Genomic DNA, 21,183 nt, shown 5'->3' with positions numbered 1-21,183 from the left:
CTGCCCCCTGGCAAGAAGCCAGTTGGATGTAAATGGGTTTACAAAATCAAATTTCGCTCCGATGGATCCATTGAGCGATATAAAGCACGCTTGGTTGCCAAAGGTTATAGCCAAATTGAAGGCTTAGACTATCGAGAGACCTTTGCTCCGGTTGCAAAATTGACTACAGTTCGTCTACTCCTTGCTGTTGCCTCGGTCCAACAATGGCACCTCCACCAGCTTGATGTTAATAACGCTTTCCTCCATGGTGATCTTGAAGAAGATGTCTACATGTCCTTGCCTCCTGGTTTCGGACGAAAGGGGGAGACACGAGTTTGTAAACTTCATAAATCTTTGTATGGGCTTAAGCAAGCCTCTCGTCAATGGTTTATCAAACTCTCTTGTGCTCTTCGAAAGGCCGGTTATCAACAATCCAAGGCAGATTATTCATTGTTCGTCCGAAACCATGATGGTAAATTCACTGCCCTCCTTGTCTATGTTGATGATATTATCTTGGCAGGAAATAACATACAAGCAATTGAAGATACCAAGTCTTTTCTTATGAAGCAATTCAAGTTGAAAGACCTTGGCCAATTAAGATATTTCTTGGGCATTGAAATTGCTCGCTCTAGCAAGGGGATCACCCTCTCACAGCGAAAATATGCCCTTGAAATACTTGAGGATGCAGGTCATCTTGGCGCAAAACCAGCCACCTCTCCAATGGAGCAAAACTTATCACTCAGAAAGGACGAAGGACAATGTATTACTGATCCTTCCTCTTATCGACGACTTGTTGGGAGACTAATCTACCTGACAATCACGCGCCCTGATTTGGTGTATGCTGTCCATACTCTTAGTCAATTTATGGAGAAGCCTCGAACTCCACACTTGGAAGCAGCCCAGCGAGTCTTACGATACGTTAAGCACACACCAGGGCAAGGTATTTTTCTTTCTGCAAGAAGTCCAATTCAATTGAATGCTTTTTGTGATGCGGATTGGGCCAGATGTCGAGACACACGACGTTCTACCACCGGATACTGTGTATTTCTTGGAGAATCTTTGATCTCTTGGAAAAGCAAGAAACAAAATACCGTGTCACGTTCTAGTGCAGAGGCAGAGTATCGTTCAATGGCAGCAACTTGTTGTGAAGTCACTTGGTTGAAATCTGTTCTACAAGACTTGGGTATCAAACATAAACGTCCAGTCAAGCTATATTGTGATAATCAAGCGGCACTTCACATCGCTTCGAATCCGGTCTTTCACGAAAGAACCAAACACATAGAGATTGACTGCCACCTTGTACGAGAAAGGGTTCAAAGTGGAATGATCGAGACATCTCACATCTCAACCATGAAACAACCAGCCGACATCTTCACAAAGCCACTGAGCTTATACCAGTTTACGACTTTGCTTTGCAAGTTAGGAATAATCAACATTCATTCCAAACTTGAGGGGGAGTGTTGAGAGAACTTGCCATGTGACTTGGACAGAAGGAATACTGCATTATTCCTTGTCAGACAGCACGCCACCTTTACAGCAGAAAGAACCCATGCTCTGATGTGTTGCAGCATGGGCAGCGCCACCTTTTACAATATTTGTTTATTACATGCAATTGTTTAAATGCATGCGTGTATGTAAGATGTATATAAAAACATCAACTGCTATTACAGCAGTTACCAAGAATAATACAACAGAAATATTAAACTTAATAGCAGCAGATACACCACCACCGCCGACGGCCAGCAACCAACAACAACAACAACGGCAATGGCAGCCGCCCAGACTTCCCTCCAAATTTCAACTCCTCCAGCGGTCTATAGTCATGGACATCCTCTCAATCAAAACCCTCTTCGACTGCAGGTGCGTTTGCAAATCCTGGCTTACTCTAATTTCCGACCCTCAATTTTCCCTTCTCTGAGTGATCAAGACCTTCCCTCCCAAAAGCATAACAAGAAGGCTCGATTTTACCCGGATTGAGGAATCCTCCGGTTCTCGCTTTCGCTACGAAAAACTGAGGTTTACCCCCAAATTTAGCCTGCCCATTTCTGAATTTAATCTGATAAACTCTTGCAATGGTTTAGTTTGCTTGTCTGGACCCGAAAGAGGGGACCTTTTGTATGTCTGCAATCCAATTTTGGGCGAGTTCATCACCGTGCCGCGGAGCGATAGGGCTAGGCCTAATTTTACCTCCATTGGACTTGGATTTAGTGTTGGGACTAATGAGTATAAGGTGTTGCAAACGTTTGTTCCGTTGAGTGGACCCATCAGGAATGATAAGTGCAGCTATGAAGCTGAGATATACACCATTGGTACAGGGGTTTGGAGAAGTATGGGAAGTGCTTCTGGGAGCCTTGGTTCTCAGTTGCCCTTCAATGCTTATCTTCATGGAGCTCTGCATTGGGTTTCTCGTGGTAGCGATGTTTCTGAGCTGACAAATTCCTTCAACTTTGAAGGGGAACAGTTTCAGCAATTTCCCCACCGAGCTACTTTGGACCGCTGGAGAAGCAATTTTCAGACTGTTTGAAGTTGGGAGTGTTGGAAGGTTGTCTCGTTTTGTGTGTGTTTGGGGACGATTCTAGTAAATTTGTTATGTGGGTTATGAGGGAGTATGGTATCCGAGAGTCTTGGACTAAAACTCTTGTTATCGAAAACTTGTATCCGAGAGAACTTAGTTGCGATTTGTATGAACCCATTGTGTTTTTGAGAAATGGGGAAATTGTAATGTCTTACAATGATTGGGCTGTGGTTTGCTATAACCAGAAAAGGATGAGTCTCAGAGAAACTAGGATTACTCAGACCCGAAATCAGTTTCATGCAATTGGTTACAGTCCCTGCTTTGTTTCACTCTATAATGTTTCAAGGGCAGAGGAGGTGAAGAGGTACAGCAATTTTTCTTCACTTATATACATGCATAGATTTAATTGCATTTTTCGGTTACAAGTTTACTTGTTTGCTTTCAATTTGTGGAAGTTGATGTGTATGTTGAGAAATATGATCCACGCTTTGAAATTTTGAATATATAGAAATCTGTTGCAACTTAATTTCTGTCAATATCTCTGCATTTTGAAATGTTTTGATATGGTCCAATCTCTATGGCCGATCAGTACTCATCAGGCGGTTTATGACAGAGCCTTTTGTTTAATATGTGTTTTGTTCATTTTCTTTTGTTAAATTTGAGATGATCTATTTTTTTTTCACATATCAAAACATAGTGGCAATGGTTATCAGCAAAAGAACTATTGTATTCCATAAATTTGTACGATACATGGATGTTTAGGGAGGAGTCTGAGACGTTTGTCGGGAATTATATCAACTCATTTTGGCATGCTTACTATATGATATGCAGGGTGCAAGGCTGTAGGAAACGCGACAATCCTCCTGCTGAAGAGAGTTCTGATCATCCTCGTGAAGGGAGTTATGATTCTGCCTCTGAGATGCAACACCACAAGTCTACAAAACTTAACTAAGGCCGTGCCTGGCCTTCTTTCGAAGCAAGTCTTCCAACAACCACGAATTCCTCTGCGAACGTGAGTCCTCATAGTTCATCAGTCTATTTTCCTAGCGATCACTTTTTTTTTTCTCGAATCCATCTGATGGTTGTTACTGTGTCTTTCCTAGACAATCTCTTTTCAGCCGGATTTCACTTGGAGGGCAGGGGCTCCGTGTGCTCTATGCAATGAGCACTTGGGTTATGTTTTCAGCGGTAATGGGTTCCCGATGTGTCTACGATGCTCCAGCACTGGTTCCTCTTGAAAATTCTTCAGGATCATAACTTGCTTTGTTAAATACTTTTGTTAATGTAAGTTCCTTGCTATTAACTTGTATGTAATTGTTTTGACTCGGAAGGTTTCTTTTGAGTTTTAACTTATTTCCCGACAAACGCAAAGAAATCATGTTGAAGGCCATGTCATATTGGGCCTATTCTAATCATCCGGGCCCAGCCCCCTTTTTATCCAAATTTTGGCGCCTTTTCCGCAGACCAAAATTGGATTTCGCGCAGGAAAATTTGCCGCCAAAATCTCTTCCTTCGTGATTTTGCGGGTTTTCCATAAATTCACTTCTCCTTCTCTTTCAAAATCTCCAATTTCCTTCAGAAACCTAAAACCCACAAAATGAATCATAGGAAAAGAGTGGCAATCATTTCGTTAAAGTTTCATCAATATTTTTTGTCTCACTAATTCAATTATATGGCGTCACGTGAATTAATTATAAGGAATTATTTTTTGAAGATTTAAAACTAAAAGTAAGATAAGAAACTAAAAATCAAAACTAACAAAAAAAAAAGTCATCGTTGTCTTCATCATGGTATGCTAAAAAAGAAAAGGAAGACACCATGTCACCATTAACGTACTTGACCTCCTGAACTTACTCCTCATTCTTTCAAGTGAGTTATAATCTTATCAATTTTGAATTGAATTTGGATTCAATTTTATCGAATTAGATTGAATTTTTTTCCAATTGGGTTTGTGGGATGCGAGAAAAATGTCAGCACGGAATAATCGTCTGTTGGTTCGTTCTTAAAAAAAATAGTTTCTTATAATTAATCCATGAGGAGCCATAGAATTGGACTATGGGACCACTTCAGCACGCAAACGAAAAATATTGATGAAATTTTAACATAATGACTAAATTGATGTATGGTAGTGAAAGTCAAGGACCAAATTTATCAATTTTGAAACTTCAAGACCAAAATGAGGAGTTGGATCAATTTCAGGGGCCATTTGCGATAAAAACCCTTATTTTGCTAATCCACGTGTCACTATTTCATTGGATTTGTGGGTCCCATGTACAAACTAATGGAATAGTTGACGAGATCTTAACGGAAGGACCAAATTGATGTGAGGTAGTGAATGTCAGGGACATTTGATTTTGAAAATGATAGACCAAAATGATGAGTTTGATCAATTTCAAGGACCATTTGTGACAAAAATTCTAATAATAAGTGCACTCAAGTATGTATATGAAAGCTCGCGTCAATAAGGCCACACACTTTTGTTGAATGGTAAAGGACCGTGACGGCCGCCAATTCTTTCGATGGAAAGCTCTCTCATTCATGAATCATGAGAAATGATAAATACATTTATTTTAGTCTCTTACATATCTTGTTTTATCATGTCCATTGCTTTTATTTGGTTTATTCAATCCGAAGGGGTGTGAAGAACTAAAAGGTATGTAAAAATCACCTATCGTCATGAACATGATATAAAAGTAAAAATCAAACTAAAATACCTGAAAGTCAATATCTTTTTATTTAAGGATGGAATATTAGATTCCATTAACTTCTTTGATACTGGGTGAATGATCTAACATTACCAACAATGCATATGCAAAATGTGTATTATTCTCGTTTCCAACATATTCTGCATGTACATAAAAGTAAGTGTCTCTCACGTTAAAATTACCTGAACAACTAGGTATCAAATCATCAAGGATAATTGTTCATTTCGTACTTAAATAATCAGGCATCATTCTTATTCATATCTTTTACCATTCCAAGTAAGACAACATGCCCCAGCGATGGCCCAATGATTCTTATACGTCAAAATGATCCGGCCCGAATATTCGAATACTTTAGTTTTGAACACCTCTAGGCTCTTGTGGTATGCATTGTGCTATACTAAATTACTAACCGGTAAAGATATAATCTCGTAAAACAAGTAAATAGCAAAAGCATAATGTTAAGTTCGGATAGTCTATCAAATCTTTACGGTTGATTTCAAATTGGTCATAACTTAAACATTTCAAATAACTACCTAACATTTTGAAGAATTGACGCTTTGTTAGGTTCATTAGTGTTAAGCGATGAAGTAGACAATTATTAAAGCAGGTTTACCCTTAAGTCGTCTATGGAGCTTTGAATTTCCAAATTGACATAATTTAGCTAAGCAAATTTATAACTTAAATTTGCTAAAAATAGTCAATTTGGAAAATTAGAGCTCCAAGACAATAATCAGTAAAGATTAGGATGGGCAAAATACCTACGGGTATGGTAACCGCAGTTACTAGCTCGTTTAAAAATTACAGTTATAGTTATGGGTAACCGTTTAGATAAATAAACGGTTATAGGTATAACCGTTTACCCATATAATTTAAATGGATGATTATGGGTATTACGCACGATTGTAAATAGGTACTCATTTAACCGTTTATTTTAATAAATGTAAGATTAAAAAAAAAAAATAGTTTCTAGCTAAGTTTAGTATCTCGAGACATAACTGTTTATTATATATATTAGTGTTCTAAAAATTGCTCTTGGCAACCGTCTAGGCGCTGAGCGGTCGAGGCTCGATACGATTTGAGGCAAATCATTTACAGAAATCGGGAGGGAGCTAGGCGGCTGTCTAGCCACTTCCTAGACGGTCTAGGCGGTCTAAGCGGTGCTAGGCGGCATGTCTACGCGGATTGAATCACGTCTTCCTCCGCCGCTGGTTTTGCAACTTTCGTTTCAAACTCTCTTCTTCGAATCTATGCACAGTTCTTGTCATTGTCTTCTGCACTGCTCTAAATCATGTTATCTGGTTTAAGCAGACTTGCATATGCAACTCAAGCTCTCGCGAAGCCAGACTTGAAGAAGAACGAAATTTGAAGAGGAATGAGGAGGAAGATGAAATAGAAAAAGAACCAAATAGGAGAGAAGATGTGAGCGAGGATGAAGAGGAAACGGAATAAAAAACCCAAAGTAAAAGGCTTTCCGTTTTCCAAAGTGTCAAAAAGGTGTTGTAATGTGCACCACTTTTCTGTATTTATTGCCATTGCCCACCACTAAACCTATCACTAAATATTATAATTGATTTTTTTTTTTAAATATTTTTGGCAATATTAAATCTTTGGTATGGGATTGAAACCTAGGGTAATGTGAGAGAGGTAGAGTGAATCTTTTGATATGAGTTCCACCGATTGGAGTGATGCGGGCAGTGGAGGGCTCGTGGGTTTTTTATTTTTATTTTTTATGTTGTATTATTTTTTTAAACACCAAACCATATTATATACTAAAAATCTTAAGTTACAAAATTACATATATATATATATTATCCTTTTTAATAAATAACATATCTCAATATTTAGTTATATATTTATATTATTACTAAATCTGCTTAATTCGTCTAAGTCCAGCCTAGCCGTTAGGTCCTAGTCCGCTGTCCGACTAGTGTCTAGTATTTTTTAAAACTATGACACACACACACACACACACACACCCCTTACTTGAGTGAAAAATATAGTTGATATAAACGGGCCTATGTTTAATATATGTGATTAAACATGCTAAAGCACTAGAGTGTTCGAAAGTTTTGTTTTGGAGTATTTTGGAGCTTTGAATCATCTAGTATTCAAGATAATAATTACCTTGAGTCTTTAGAAGCATGTTATTGCTGGCTGATGCGTACATATATATATATATATATTAATTTAATTGGCCTTGAGTTTTCAATAAATAGTTGACCCAAAAATTAGAAACCGATTAAATGGCCTGGATCGATGAACATATCTTTTTAAATAAAAATCCAAATATTTATCAATTTAGCTTATTAGCAGACTGATGCGTAGTTATATATGTGTGTGTGTATATATATATATATATAGAAGAATATTAATTAACCTACAACCATGCATGATTCTTGTAATAGATTGACCATCAAATAATTGGAAGACATCACATATATTCATAAATAATATCCCGTTAATACGAAAAATGCATGTTAAATGCACTTATAATGGTGTTTAGTTCTTAGAAAAAGAAAATTATGACAAATTTCTTTTTTAATTTTCAGGTTGTTAAAAAAAAAAAGGTAGACGTGTAAAAAAGAGAGTAAACAGGTTAAAAACGGGTAAGCGGGTATGCAATTATGTGTATGGTTAACCGTTTATAAACGGTTATGAGTATGGATATACCCGTTTATACAAATACCTAACGGGTAAACGGTTATGCGGGTAAGAGCTTAAACGGTTATGGGTAAATAACCATAATTATCCGCTCGCCATAACCGTTGCCCATCCCTTCTTGTACTCATTGGTCCCAACGCTAAAACCTAATCCAATAAATCTGTAATGAAGGATGGTTTTGATGGAGACTAGCCTTGAGAGAATGGCCATGACTACAAGTCTACACCCTCTGGAAGTTGTTGAATTCTGCAACGACCTCTGGGCTGCTGCCATTCCTCTTTATTACGGCCGATCGCTGCTCTCTTAATTGCTACTCTCTTTCTTAGCTTGAATAACTTCTTCATGGCGTCCTACTACTATACTGCCGCAGCCTGATCGTCTGTGATATAGAAAACGAAAGAGAAACAGTAGGAGGTCAGAGAGTTTTATTTTATACGTTTTTGAGATGCGCCTCTCGTGTGGAGTTCTCCCCGCGTGGCTAGATCACCACTCTGATTTGGACTCTGGAGTTGCAAGTATAACCTAGTCAATGTAACCCTAATGTATTCCTGTATGTGCTTTCCCGTGATGGAGAAGAAATACATTGAGAAAATTAATATTTTGTACAACCTGTACGAGTTTATCAGAGCCCTAATTTTTAAGGTTTTGCTACGTCAGAGCCATGTGGTTCGTGCTCACCTTTTCATGATCTATATTCTTGCCTTCTTACTGTACGTGTGTGCATTAAATGGGAATTAATCTTTACTTTATTTAAGATTATATTCTACTCCATTTGACTTGACCTTTGTGAAATTAGGAGGAAAAAAAATTGATAGATACACATTTTTTTGGGTATATTATATTTCATCTCAACTTTGAGGTCTATTACAACCTCATACAACATATTTAAAACATTTCACTTTCATACCTCACATACTATTTTATTTTAATATAATATCTCCCGTTATATTTTTCATTCATTGGTCCGTTAAAAGCTGACATGGCTACCACATTTATGCCACGTGGCTGCCACATTTTGTGCCACGTGGCTAAACACTTAATAAAAAAATTAAAATTCAAAAAAAAAAAAAAAAAAAAAAAGAACCAAAAACCCATCCCCCCCTCGACCCACTTTTTCCCTCCCCTCCCATCCAAAAACCCACCCCATCCCAACCCAACCCCACCTCCCCCGCAACACCCCCCCCACCTCCCCGGTGGTTGCTCCCATCGTTCATCGTCTTCTCCGACGATTCCTGACGCACCTAGACGACTCTAACGGCAGCATCAACGTCGTTCCCTGTCGATGTCAGACCACCACCATGACCCAATGTTTCTCGTGGAACAAACACAAGTCTGTGCTTGGTGATTTTCAAACCCCAAGCCCTCGAATCAAAGAGCCCCATCTCAAACTGGACTTCCCTCAGTGAAGTTCTTGTCGTTTTTGACAATGGTAAGCCTCGAGGGCCACAGAGGCTCCAATGGCCTCTACACATTCATCTGTTCTTCAATTTGTTCAAACATTGGGACCCCAATTTCAAGGACCTCCGTAACACCATCTTCAATTAACAAGCCTCTTAGGTGGAGAAGAAGATGTGGGAGCGAGAGTGAGATGAAGGGAGGAAGAAGGAGAGACCTATGACAGTGAGGGACCGCTCGATGGCGGAAGAAGAACATGTAGCGGGGTTGGGTTTTTGGATGGGAGGGGAGGTGAAGAGTGGAGGATAGGGAGGTGGGTCGGGGGGGGGGGGTGGAATGGGTTTTTGGGTTCTTTCTTCTTCTTTTTTTTTTAAATTAATTATTTTAAACAAGCAGTGGGGGTGAGTTTTTGGATAGGAGGGGAGGTGAAGAGTGGAGGAAAGGGAGGTGGGTCGGGGGGGGGTGTGGAATGGGTTTCTGGGTTCTTTCTTCTTCTTTTTTAAAATTAATTATTTAAATTATTTAAATTTTTTATTAAGTGTTTAGCCACATGGCATTAATATGGCAGCCACATCAGTGCTTAACGGACCAATGGATGGAAAATGTAACGGAGATATTATATTGAAATAAAATAATACGTGTGGTATGGAAGTGAAATGTTGTGAAGATGTTGTATGAGGTTGTAATAGACCTTAAACCTGAGGTTGTAAAGTGTAATTTACCCCACTTTTTTTTCTCATTGTACTTTTGTGTTAGATTTGATTCAATTTGATGGTTTAGAAATAAAAGGATGAGTTTGGAGATGATGTTTTACAGTAGTGATAGATGAAGTAATCATGCTTATGCATCCTGGTGCAAATTTGATCCTCACCTATCCTCTTTCTTCTAACAACTAATAGTTTAACCCACTAACACTATCGTTTGTTAAAAAAAAAAAAAAAACGAGTGTTTGCGCCTTTTATAAGAGAATATCAAAGTTGAATTCATATTACTAAAAACAAATAAGTCTATGTGTGTGTAAATATAAAAATTTTAAAAACAAAAAAATTATAATATAAAAAAGAGAGGTTGGAGAGCAATCTGAGAAAGAAAGAGAGATAGAAAATGAGGAATTTTTTTTTTCAAATTAGAAATGATATTACGTGTGGGTGACGTCTTAAATAAAAGAGCAAAATTTGATTTTAGTGAAACTACATTACTTCTTATGATTTTATTTTGTGAGAGAAGACTAAATTATCATTTTAACTTCTTTTAGTTGACAAAAAGAGTTTTACGAATAAGTTGTTTAGATATTGAGATCGCGGTCCATCTAGGAGTGGCTTCGGTTTTAATCAATTCAGTTTTTTCCAAAACTGAACCGAAATTACTGTTTAGTTTGGTACAGTTTAATTTCAATTCAGTTTTGTCAGTTCGGTTGGAATTTGCTTCGGTTTTTTTACCTCAAAATGCATCAAGGAAGATGCATCACAGTTTTGGCAACATTTGAAGCTCCCCCTTGAAGATGCATCTCAGTTTCCAGTGAGAACAATGAAGTGGGATCGTTGACCTGCGATCTTGAGTTTCTCCTTATTAATTAGAAGCCAAACTTCCATTTACGCAAACCAGTTGAATCTTGGAGAGAAATGAGGTACAAATTCAACCCAATCTGTATAAAACACACTAAACATTGTCCTTGAATTTCAAAGAGATCATGGTTAATAAACAATCTGGATTCTACAGTATAGAAGGCGCCAATAGTCGACAACAACAAAGTATCAAATTTTTAGAATTTTAAATAATATGAACAATGTAAATACCAATCAATTTCCAGAACACCGATATCAAAATTGCGAAGACAATGCAACGCCGAGGAGAAGGTGGCGATGGGGAGGTGCGAGCATGCACGAGAGTTCTGGGTTTGGAGGAATTCGCGAATAGCAGCATTGAAGAGTCTGAAGACTCAGAAAGAGAGAGAGAGAGAGAGAGAGAGAGAGAGAGAGAGTGATTTGGAGAATCCTGTGAAGAATAGAACCGTTGAACTTCCATACGGTTTCATAGCTCATGTTGCTCCTATTGGTCAAATCATATTTGTCTGTAGTTTGGTTCTTGAAAATGTTTTGTGCGTCTCAGCCCTTCAACTAAACATTATTTCCATCAACAAATACACCTGTCAATCCCTTTGTATCACTGCTTTTCTTAACCATGGTTGTGTAATACAAGACCTACGTTCTGGAAAGATGATTGGGGAAGGAACTGAACCAGAGAGGCTTTGCTATCTTGATCAAACCAAGAAAGCATCTTGCAATTCTGTTCGTTCACCTTCTCCTGGCCTTGGGCATTAATGTCCTAGGCATCCACATCCAACAAAGTGTCTACTTTATTTTTCTTTTCGAACAACAATTAATTTATGACGCAGTCAAGTGTTTGGTTTGTCCATTGGCTAAACATACTAGATTACAATTATCTTCAAGTGCAATTTCCAGCAATGCTCATTTCGAATTGTTACATAATATATATTGATATTTAGCATGGTTATCACATTACATCTATTTTCGAGGTACGTTATGAGAATTTATCATATATAGCCAAAATTTACACTCTAATTTCGCAAATGTCAATTTTTATAGAAACTATCAAATATATCCAAAATTTCAATAGAATAGACTTCAATACCTCAAAGTTAATAACAAACCCTAAATCCAAACATTATTAGATAAAATTATGGCAATTCCACCTGTTCATGAATGAACCTGAATTCATTTCCAAGAAAAATTTGTTGTTTAACAATACCATCCACACCTCACGGTCTAATCCCCACCTCCCAATCAATCATAAATGTTTTGTTTTGTTTATGATTTTGGTTTTGCAATAAAAACTGGAATTTGTTTGATTACATGCAACTGTGGTGTGCTTTTGACAAAAGGAAGAGCTCCTGATTATCGGCGAACATATGGCAACATGCCGTCGTCGCTCCCAATTAGCCAGACCCTTTTCAACTTTGCCAATATATTTCCCTTTGATTTGTTAGGTTTCCAAGGCATATCGAAAGTATAAGAACAAAAATTAATTATTATTTTAATTTTTTTAATTGAACATTTCAAAACAATATGAAGGAGAAGGATAAGCAGAGGCCAGAAGGGGAGAGGGTTGCAGCAGTGGGTGGCTCGGGAATGAAAATGAATTCCAACGACTTTAGGTGTTGCGTAATTTGATTTTAAGGACAGTTTGGTCTATTTAAGCATGTTTTATGTTGTAATTGATAGTATTTATAAAAACTGACATTTATGAAATTAGTGGTTAAATATTGGTTATATATGAGAAATTCCCGTACGTTATATTCTCACTATAGTTGATGATTTCACTAGATGCACTTGGGTGTATTTGATGTCCCATAAGTCTGATGCTAGGGATCTTCTGGTTAAACTCATTAACATGGTTGAGACTCAATTCTCTTCCCAAGTTAAAATTGTGCATAGTGACAGTGGTCATGAATTCAAGGTCAAATCCTTCTATTCTCTCAAAGGCATCGCTAATCAAACTAGTTGTGTCAATGCATGACAACAAAATGTGTAGTTGAAAGAAAACATTACTATCACTTGTTCAATGTTGCATGTGCACTTTCAAGCAAAGCTTCCTAAATAATTTTGGGAGATGTCATCCTGACAACGGCTTACCTCATAAGTCTTACATCCACACCTATCTTGAAAGGTGAAACTTGTTACGAATTTTTGTTTAAAGTCACACCAAATTACTCTCAACAACCATCCAAATTTAATGCACATGCAACTTGATGTATATTTCTTGGTTATTCATATAGAGAAAAGGGATATCACGTGTATGATAAACTCGATCAAGAAAATTATTTGTCACTCGAGATGTCACATTTTTCGGACATGAGTTCCCTTTCACACCACTTCTGCTGCCAATCACGAAAACCTGCATTGCCTATGCCAACAACATTGCCATTTGATGATACGCCTACATCCTCCATTTGCACATCATCTTCTCTACCATAAAAGTTTGAGTCTACAATTTTCATTAATAATACTTCACCACCATCACGAAGGTTTGAGGTTTTGGCATAAAACCGAATCCCGATTGGTTTTATGATGGAACCCCAACTTTCTTCATGATATCATAGCATGTTGTCTCACATGTGAAGCTCAACAGTCAAATGTGCTCCACATCACCTGGTTTGTATTGTCTACATGTTAAACTTGAAAATTCGCCACATGTCAAAGAGCGTGTTGAGAATGAATCCCACATTAAAAAGAGGAAAGACCTTAAATGTTCTATAAGTAGTTAGGCTACTCTCTATGTTGCGAATTAGTTTTATGATGGAACCCCAACTTTCTTTACACTGGATATAGACACTTTGTCATTCTAGCAGACCAACCAAAATGCCAAGTTTCTTGCATGACTTTCACATAGAAGCTAATCTCCTATCACAGCCAGGACCATCATCCATCTCCCACATGGTCTCAAAATCAGGTACTTCGTATTCCATTATTAGTCCCCACAACATAAAGCTTTCATCATCTCATTATCCTTTGTCAAAGAACCAATAAGTTTCATGCAGGCCATGCAAGATCTTGAGTAGCGCGAGGCTATGCATAGTGAGATACAAGCTCTCCAAGCAACAACACATGGACACTTATGCCTCTCCCCTTGGAAGGAAGCCAATTGGTTGTAAATAGGTGTACAAAGTGAAGTTAAAGAGTAATGTTATTCATACCATGTTTTTGTACCACATTTTCATACCACCTTAGGTGGCATTTGATGTAGACAGCCACATCATTTGAATTAATTAGATTTTTAAATTTAGTTCATTATTTAATAAACTAATAATTAAGAAAAACCAGTTAATAAAATGATGATTGTGGTATACGAGGAGTCTTTCTCCTTCCTTTCCTTGGGTTTTGCAAAATTTTTATCTGATGTGCCTGTCCACATTAAATGCCACCTAAGGTGGTGTTTGGACCCGATTTTACACCATCGGCCCGAGTAATCAAGGCCATTGAGTGAGTATGGTTCTCAACTGTTGGATGGAAAAATGGAGATATTTTTGCTAAAGGATAATATTATGGATTTTATCATAATAATTATCTTCTTGGCATCTTCTTAAACCAGAAAAATAGGATGCGATTTATATCTCAAACAAAGCATTACAGTTCGAATTGATTTGGGATGTCTGACATCACTTGGAAGCTTAAAATGAATTTCATTCATTTGATCAGAATGCATGCACGACAATAGAGATGATGGCCTTTGGTGATGATGTGAGGATGAGATGAGAAACCTAGGTAGGCTAGGTTTTTAATGCATGGTGATGGTGTTGTCAGATTGAGTACAAGGCCATAAGAATTGATGATGGGATTAGGCCATATAGTCTGCATGCCGTGTGGACTGGGCTAACTATATATATAATAATAATAATAATAATAAGGCCATATTTATTTGTTCATCTCCAAGCATGCGGATTATTTGGGGATTTGATGTGATAATTGATAAGACTAAGCACAAGGATCGGATTTGGTTGTATTTTTGGCTAAGTTCAGAGTCTTGGGAGGAGTAAGGCTTATCTGAGGCTCAAATCAGTGGAAGAGTTCTAATAACATGGTAGTCTTTACCAGCTTATCAACCAGTGCATACTCGTCCCTATAAATACAAGGCTACAAACAACGGAAGAGGCCCTCCAATTCAACACACAATTACCCTGCGCAAAACCTCTCAAACATCTTGAGATTTTTTTATTTTCTTTTTTCTGCCAACACACATTCAGTTTGGATAAACAGCATTGTGAAGGCAACCAGCGAACATCTTCAGTTTGAATAAACAGCACTGTTGCCGTAGAATCAGCCGTTCCCGGAGCACCTTTAGTTTAGATAAACAGCATTGCGTCGAGGTCGACTGATTATCTATCTAAGTCTCGGTCGAAAAGGATTTTCGAATCCTTATTGGCAGAGGTTATCTCATTAGCTATCTCCGCGAAGGGAGGTGTTACAGGTTACTACATTCAGCACATTGAAAGTCGAATTTGATATTGAACTTCGAAAAACTAGCAGCCTTATCTTCAGGCTCTAGAACCTGAAGGCTGAGACGTGTTCCATCCTCGGTCGCAGTCGCAAGATCAAGAAGTCAGCAAAGCGTTCAACGCAACATCAACACATTTTACTCCTCGGCCGAGCTCAGCCGATGAGTTGGCACGCCCTGCATACAATTGAAAGACGTAGTTAGTTTATTAATTACTCGGCATACGCGCCACGTAGGCTTTGCAATTTTTAGGATCAACAGGTTGTATAGAAATGTGGTATAAAAAACATGTGGTATGAATAGTATTACTTGAAGTTAAAACCTGATGGCATTACAAATTGTTACAAAGCTTGCTTAGTGGTCAAATGATATAGTCAAATCGAGGGATGATTATCATAAGACATTTGCTCCAGTTGCCAAACTAGTCACATTTCATGAGCTTCTTACTGTTGTTGCTATTCAAAATTGGCATGTTCGCCAACTTAATGTCAACAATCGTTTTTGCATGGTGACCTTGATGAGGATGTGTTCTTGTCACTACCTTGGATTCAGATGAAAGGGGAGACTCGAGTATGCAAGCTTAGTCAATCTTTGTATAGGTTGAAACAAGCCTTTAGACAATGGTTTTTGAAGCTTTTTACAGCTTTCAAAGCAGCTGGTTTCAACCAATCAAAGGTGGATTATTCACTTTTCGTCCAATCCCACAAAGGTAGTTTCATTGTCATTCTTGTATTTATGGATGATGTAATTTTGGTGGGCAACAACATACAACACATTGAAGCAACCAAACATTTTCTATCTAAGCAATAATTTAAGCTCAAGAGTCTCGGCCAACTCAAATATTTCTTGGGTATCGAGCCATCGAGGTGGCCCGATCATCCGAGGGCATTTCATTATTTTAAAGGAAATATGCACTTGAGATACTTGAAGAACTTGGGTTTTTGGGAGCTAAACCAGCGAAGTTTGCAATGAATCAAATTTAGCACTCACATAGACTAATGGAGAGCTCTTAAGCGACCTGTCATCATATAGGCGTCTTGTGGGAAGATTGATCTACTTAAGGATTACCAGACCTAACCTAGACCTAACTTAGTTTATCTTGTTCATGTGCTTAGTCAATTTATGGACAAGCCATGAGTCCCACAACATGAGGCAGCATTTTTGGTTCTCAGGTACCTCAAAAGACCATCAAGATAAGGCATTCTTGTGTCTGCCAAAAGCACAATGCAGCCAAGAGCATTCTGTGACGCAGATTGGGCTTGTTTCAAAGATATGAGACGATCGGTAACAAGTTATTGTATATTTCTTGGGCAATCACCTATTTCCTGGAAGAGGAAGAAGCAAACTGTAGTAACTCGTTCAACGGCCAAGGCCAAATATTGCTCCACGGCCACCACCTGTTGTGAAGTTACATAGTTGAAGAATGCTTTAAGAGACTTGAAAAATTCAACATGAACAACTTGTTATGCTGTTGTCTGATAACCATGAAAATTCAACATGAACAACCTGTTATGTTGTTGTCTGATAACCAAGCAACATTGCACATCACTTCGAACCCAATCTTTCCTGAACATACGAAGCACATTGAGATTGATTATTATTTGGTAAGAGAAAAAAATTCATGAAGGCATGATACGAATATCCCATATTTGAACCACAATTCATGTTATGGATTTGTTCACTAACACAATGAATTCACAACAGTTTGGAGCTTTACTTGCCAAATTGGGTGTCATCAATATACACTCAAGCTTGAGGGGGAGTGTTGAAGATAATTCCAAGAAATAAGCTGATGAATATTGTAAATTGATTGACCTTAATTCCTTCCTTTTCTGTATGTATAATAGACATAATTATAAGAGGCAGTCTAGGATCCTGATTCATCCTATCTTGTATAAAGATGTAATACTAGCATTGAGTTGAAATACAGAATTCAATTTCACCAAATACTCTTCTTTTAAGACACATCGCACACGAAATATGTTACACTGTAGTGAAAAAGAAACCCAACTCCTATGTAAACCAACAGCGTTGAACACGCAGACGGTCTGGTCTGGTATATTTTATATGATCCCAACCGAAAATATCAGTAAAAAACTAGGTTGAAAATTTCAAATCCAATTGTAAACCAAACCAAACCAAACTAAACCGAATCTATAGTTTAATGCAAACAAATACTCATTATCATCTTGTTTTGAAAAATTATATCAGAAAGCGATTTACTAATTCATATTGCATATATAACTTGGAATATGGCTTAGAGTTAAAATTAGGAGGAGAATAGAGTACATAAGTAATAAAAAAAAGCTCATTCACTCGCAGTTTGGTCTCTGGAGGCATGCAGCTCTAGTCTTTGATGAGGAAACAAAAGGAATAACTGCTTCAGCATTACAGCGGCCTTTACACGATCAACGAAAGAATCTTCACAAGGAACCAGCATCAAAGCATTGTTGACGCATTATGGAAACATATTGTTCAACCATGAAGAGGCAGAAACAACAGCAATCACAGGGATTCAACATTCAACTCATACCCCAACCATCGGAATTTAGGTTATTCCAATGAGAAGAAGCAGACCTGCCAGAGAACTTCCTGCATATCGTAGGGCAAGCATGCTGCAATGAATTGAAAAATTCAGTTACCAAGTCAGCTCCCTCTAAAACCATCCATGTATTTTACAAATGCATATACAGTTAACCAAAAGCTTGAATTAAATCCAACTCTAAATATGTATCGCAAGTCGCGACAGCACTGCAAAGAGGTTCATTCCGATATGTAAATAGCAAAACGATCACAGTATTTGCAATCAACGTGCAGATTTTCTTAATAAACATATCCTTGTACCACTAAAAGTCATTAAGCTTGTTAGGAATTGTTGTCGATATACTGTTTTGATTATTACTAGATAGCATCAAGGGGAAAGTTCTTTCAATGAAACTCAGAGGTTTTGTAATGTTCTGTAGTTCAGCAAGACACACAACGCTGATGACCTGAAGTCATATTTAAACAAAGAACACCTTTTTCCACTTAACATTTTTATTAAAAGGCAACCCATATCTTATGTAACGAAACAGAATCGAGAATATGTAGAAAACGTATTTGGCCAGAATAATCCTTTCATTGATAGAATACAAAATATATACAATAGCTTTCCTTGTACAACAAGAAGACCTACAATCTAGGAATACATCAATGGAAAGTATCAAATACAAATCAATCATATAATTCCTTCCTATCTAATTACATTGACTTTCTAACACTCCCCCTCAAGTTGGAGAGTGAATGTCAAGAACTCCCAACTTGCACAACACTGATGAGAATTTTTCCTTGCCTAAGGCCTTTGTAAATATGTTTGGCAATTGTTGAGAAGAACTGACATATCGAGTAGTTATAAAATCGTCTAAAATCTTTTCCCGAATGAAATGACAATCTATCTCTATATGACGTGTTCTCTCATGAAAGACAGGGTTGGTAACAATGTGCAATGCTGCCTGGTTATCACAAAACATAATAGCAGGCCTTGAAATGGGTATATGCAAATCTGTTAACAAATACGGCAACCAAATGAGCTCGCAACATGTCCTAGCCATGGCTATATATTAGGCTTCAACACTAGAGAGCGAAACCGTTTTCTACCTCTGAGTCCTCCATGAAATCAATGAATTCCCCAAGAATATACAATACCCGGTTGTAGAGCGACGAGTTATCGGACAACCGGCCCAATCTGAATCACAAAAAGCTCTCAAAGTTAACTTATTACTATTTGACTGGAAATATAAGCCTTGACCTGGTGCGGACTTCAAATATTGCACAATTCAAAGTGCTGCATCCATATGTGGCTGACGCGGTTGATGCATAAAACGGCTAAGTACATGCACGGAGTATGTGATGTCTGGTTTAGTAACGGTAAGATAAATCAAGCGTCCAACCAATCTTCGATACGGAGATGGGTCTTTGAGTAGTTTGCCTTTATCCAAAAGTTTGCTTTCCTTCATTGGAAATCTGACGGGTTTTGCACCCAAAAGACAGCAATCCTTGATTATTTCAAGGGCATACTTTCTTTGTCAAATATACAATCCCTTTTTTGAATGAGAAACTTCAATACCCAGAAAATATTTCAAATTGCCAAGGTCCTTAATATGAAAACGGGTATGAAGAAACCGTTTGAGGGCATTAATGGCATCTAAATTGTTGCCTGTAATAATAATATCATCAACATAAATCAACAAAGCTGTGAAGGATGTGCTGTTCTTTTGGGTGAAGAGTGAATAATATCTAGCCCTTTTGGGCTTGGTTTGGAGCCTTGAAGATCCAGAAACGTGTGATTCTTTGTGGTTGGGCAAATTTTCCAAAGTTAGAATTTGAATGTATTTCCTAATTATCTCATTCTATCATGTTTCCTAGTTTTTAGAAAACCTTTTTTAGATAGGTTTTTATTTTGTAGTAAGTCTAAATAAGGTTATTTGGCCATTAAGGTTAAAAAACGAACGCATTACTTTAGGAAGAACGCACTACTTTGGAGAATTCGGCTTACAGAACTTTTGACGATTCAAGTTTATTTTCAAGGTGTTTTATATCCATGTTCTTAATAATATTTTATTTAATGATTGTTCGTAACTAATTCCATTTGTTAGGGTGAGGCCACGAGCCTTAGCAATAATATGTAGTCTCTTTTCAATTTGCTAATGATATTATGCATGCAGATTTTGAATTTTGAATTATTGTGTTTGTAACATCTATTTGTCTTGATGATTGGCCACCATTATGATATTTAGAAAAATAATTTAATGCAATTTTGGCAGAGGACTGTCCCTAAAATTGACTAAGGCTTCTTGTGGTTAATATGTGTAACTTCTTAGGATGAACGACACGTCTTAAGGGTTATATAGTTTTTCAAAAGGTTTTCACAAAACTTAATGAGTCATGCATGTTCACATTTGATCTAGACACTATGGATAGGTTGCATGTTAGATATATGTTCTATGATGGAGGTTCCAAGTATGACATATTTAGGAAAACCTAACCTTCAAAATATGTATGAGTAATTTATAAGTAATTGGAAGAATTACGCAGGATTGTTAAGGTGGTGGCGGAACCCTAATGCTTAAATAGATTTTCAAACTATTTTCTTTTGTTTTATTTACTTTACCAATTTATTTAATTATTTTTAATTAAATTCGTTTTTAATATTTTAGGTTATAAAATCATGTTTTCTAAACTTTGTTTCCAAATAATTAATTAAGATTTGGCTTTAATATAAATTATTCATTTAATCTCTGAGGAGAACGACCTTGCTAAAGTTGACTACACTACGATTACTTTGTACTCTTGCAAGTTTTTTAAGTGTTTTTTATCCCTACTTTTGCAGGTGGTAAAAATCTTATCAAGAAATTGATTTTAACCTAAATTATTCATTCAATCCCAGTGAAAAATGATTTTGCTAGAGTCGACTATACTACAATTACCTTGTACTAAGTATTTTAAGTGTTTTTATTCTTACTTTTGCGGGTGGTAAAAATCTTACAAGTGGGAATCAAGAATTAGCTCCAAAAGCTGAATGAAATTAGTTTGTAATCATCGTAAATCTGTTTCAGTGGATCAAAATGCAGTTGATAACTGAAATTTTCGAGCATATGTGTTACAAATATTTAACAAAGTACTTTTTTTTTTTTTTTTGCTCAAACACATTAAGTCTTAGTTCGTGTGATATATAAGGAAGAGGTGAAGAGAAAGCTTCTTCATTCAGGTAAAAGCAACGGAAAAAGGAACGAATAAACGGACGTTAACAAAACAGACGTTACTATAGAACAGACGTTAACAAAACAGACGTTACTATAGAACAGACGTTACCATATGGGCAACCCCCGGCTCACACTTACACATTACTATAGAATAGACGTTAACAAAAGTTTCCGA

Source organism: Pyrus communis, chromosome 13, assembly GCF_041283825.1.
Source record: "Pyrus communis isolate YQ-2024b chromosome 13, ASM4128382v1, whole genome shotgun sequence".
NCBI classification, from domain to species: domain Eukaryota; kingdom Viridiplantae; phylum Streptophyta; class Magnoliopsida; order Rosales; family Rosaceae; genus Pyrus; species Pyrus communis.
The sequence above is the reverse complement of the archived record's forward strand: the minus strand, read 5'-3'. Positions refer to the sequence as shown.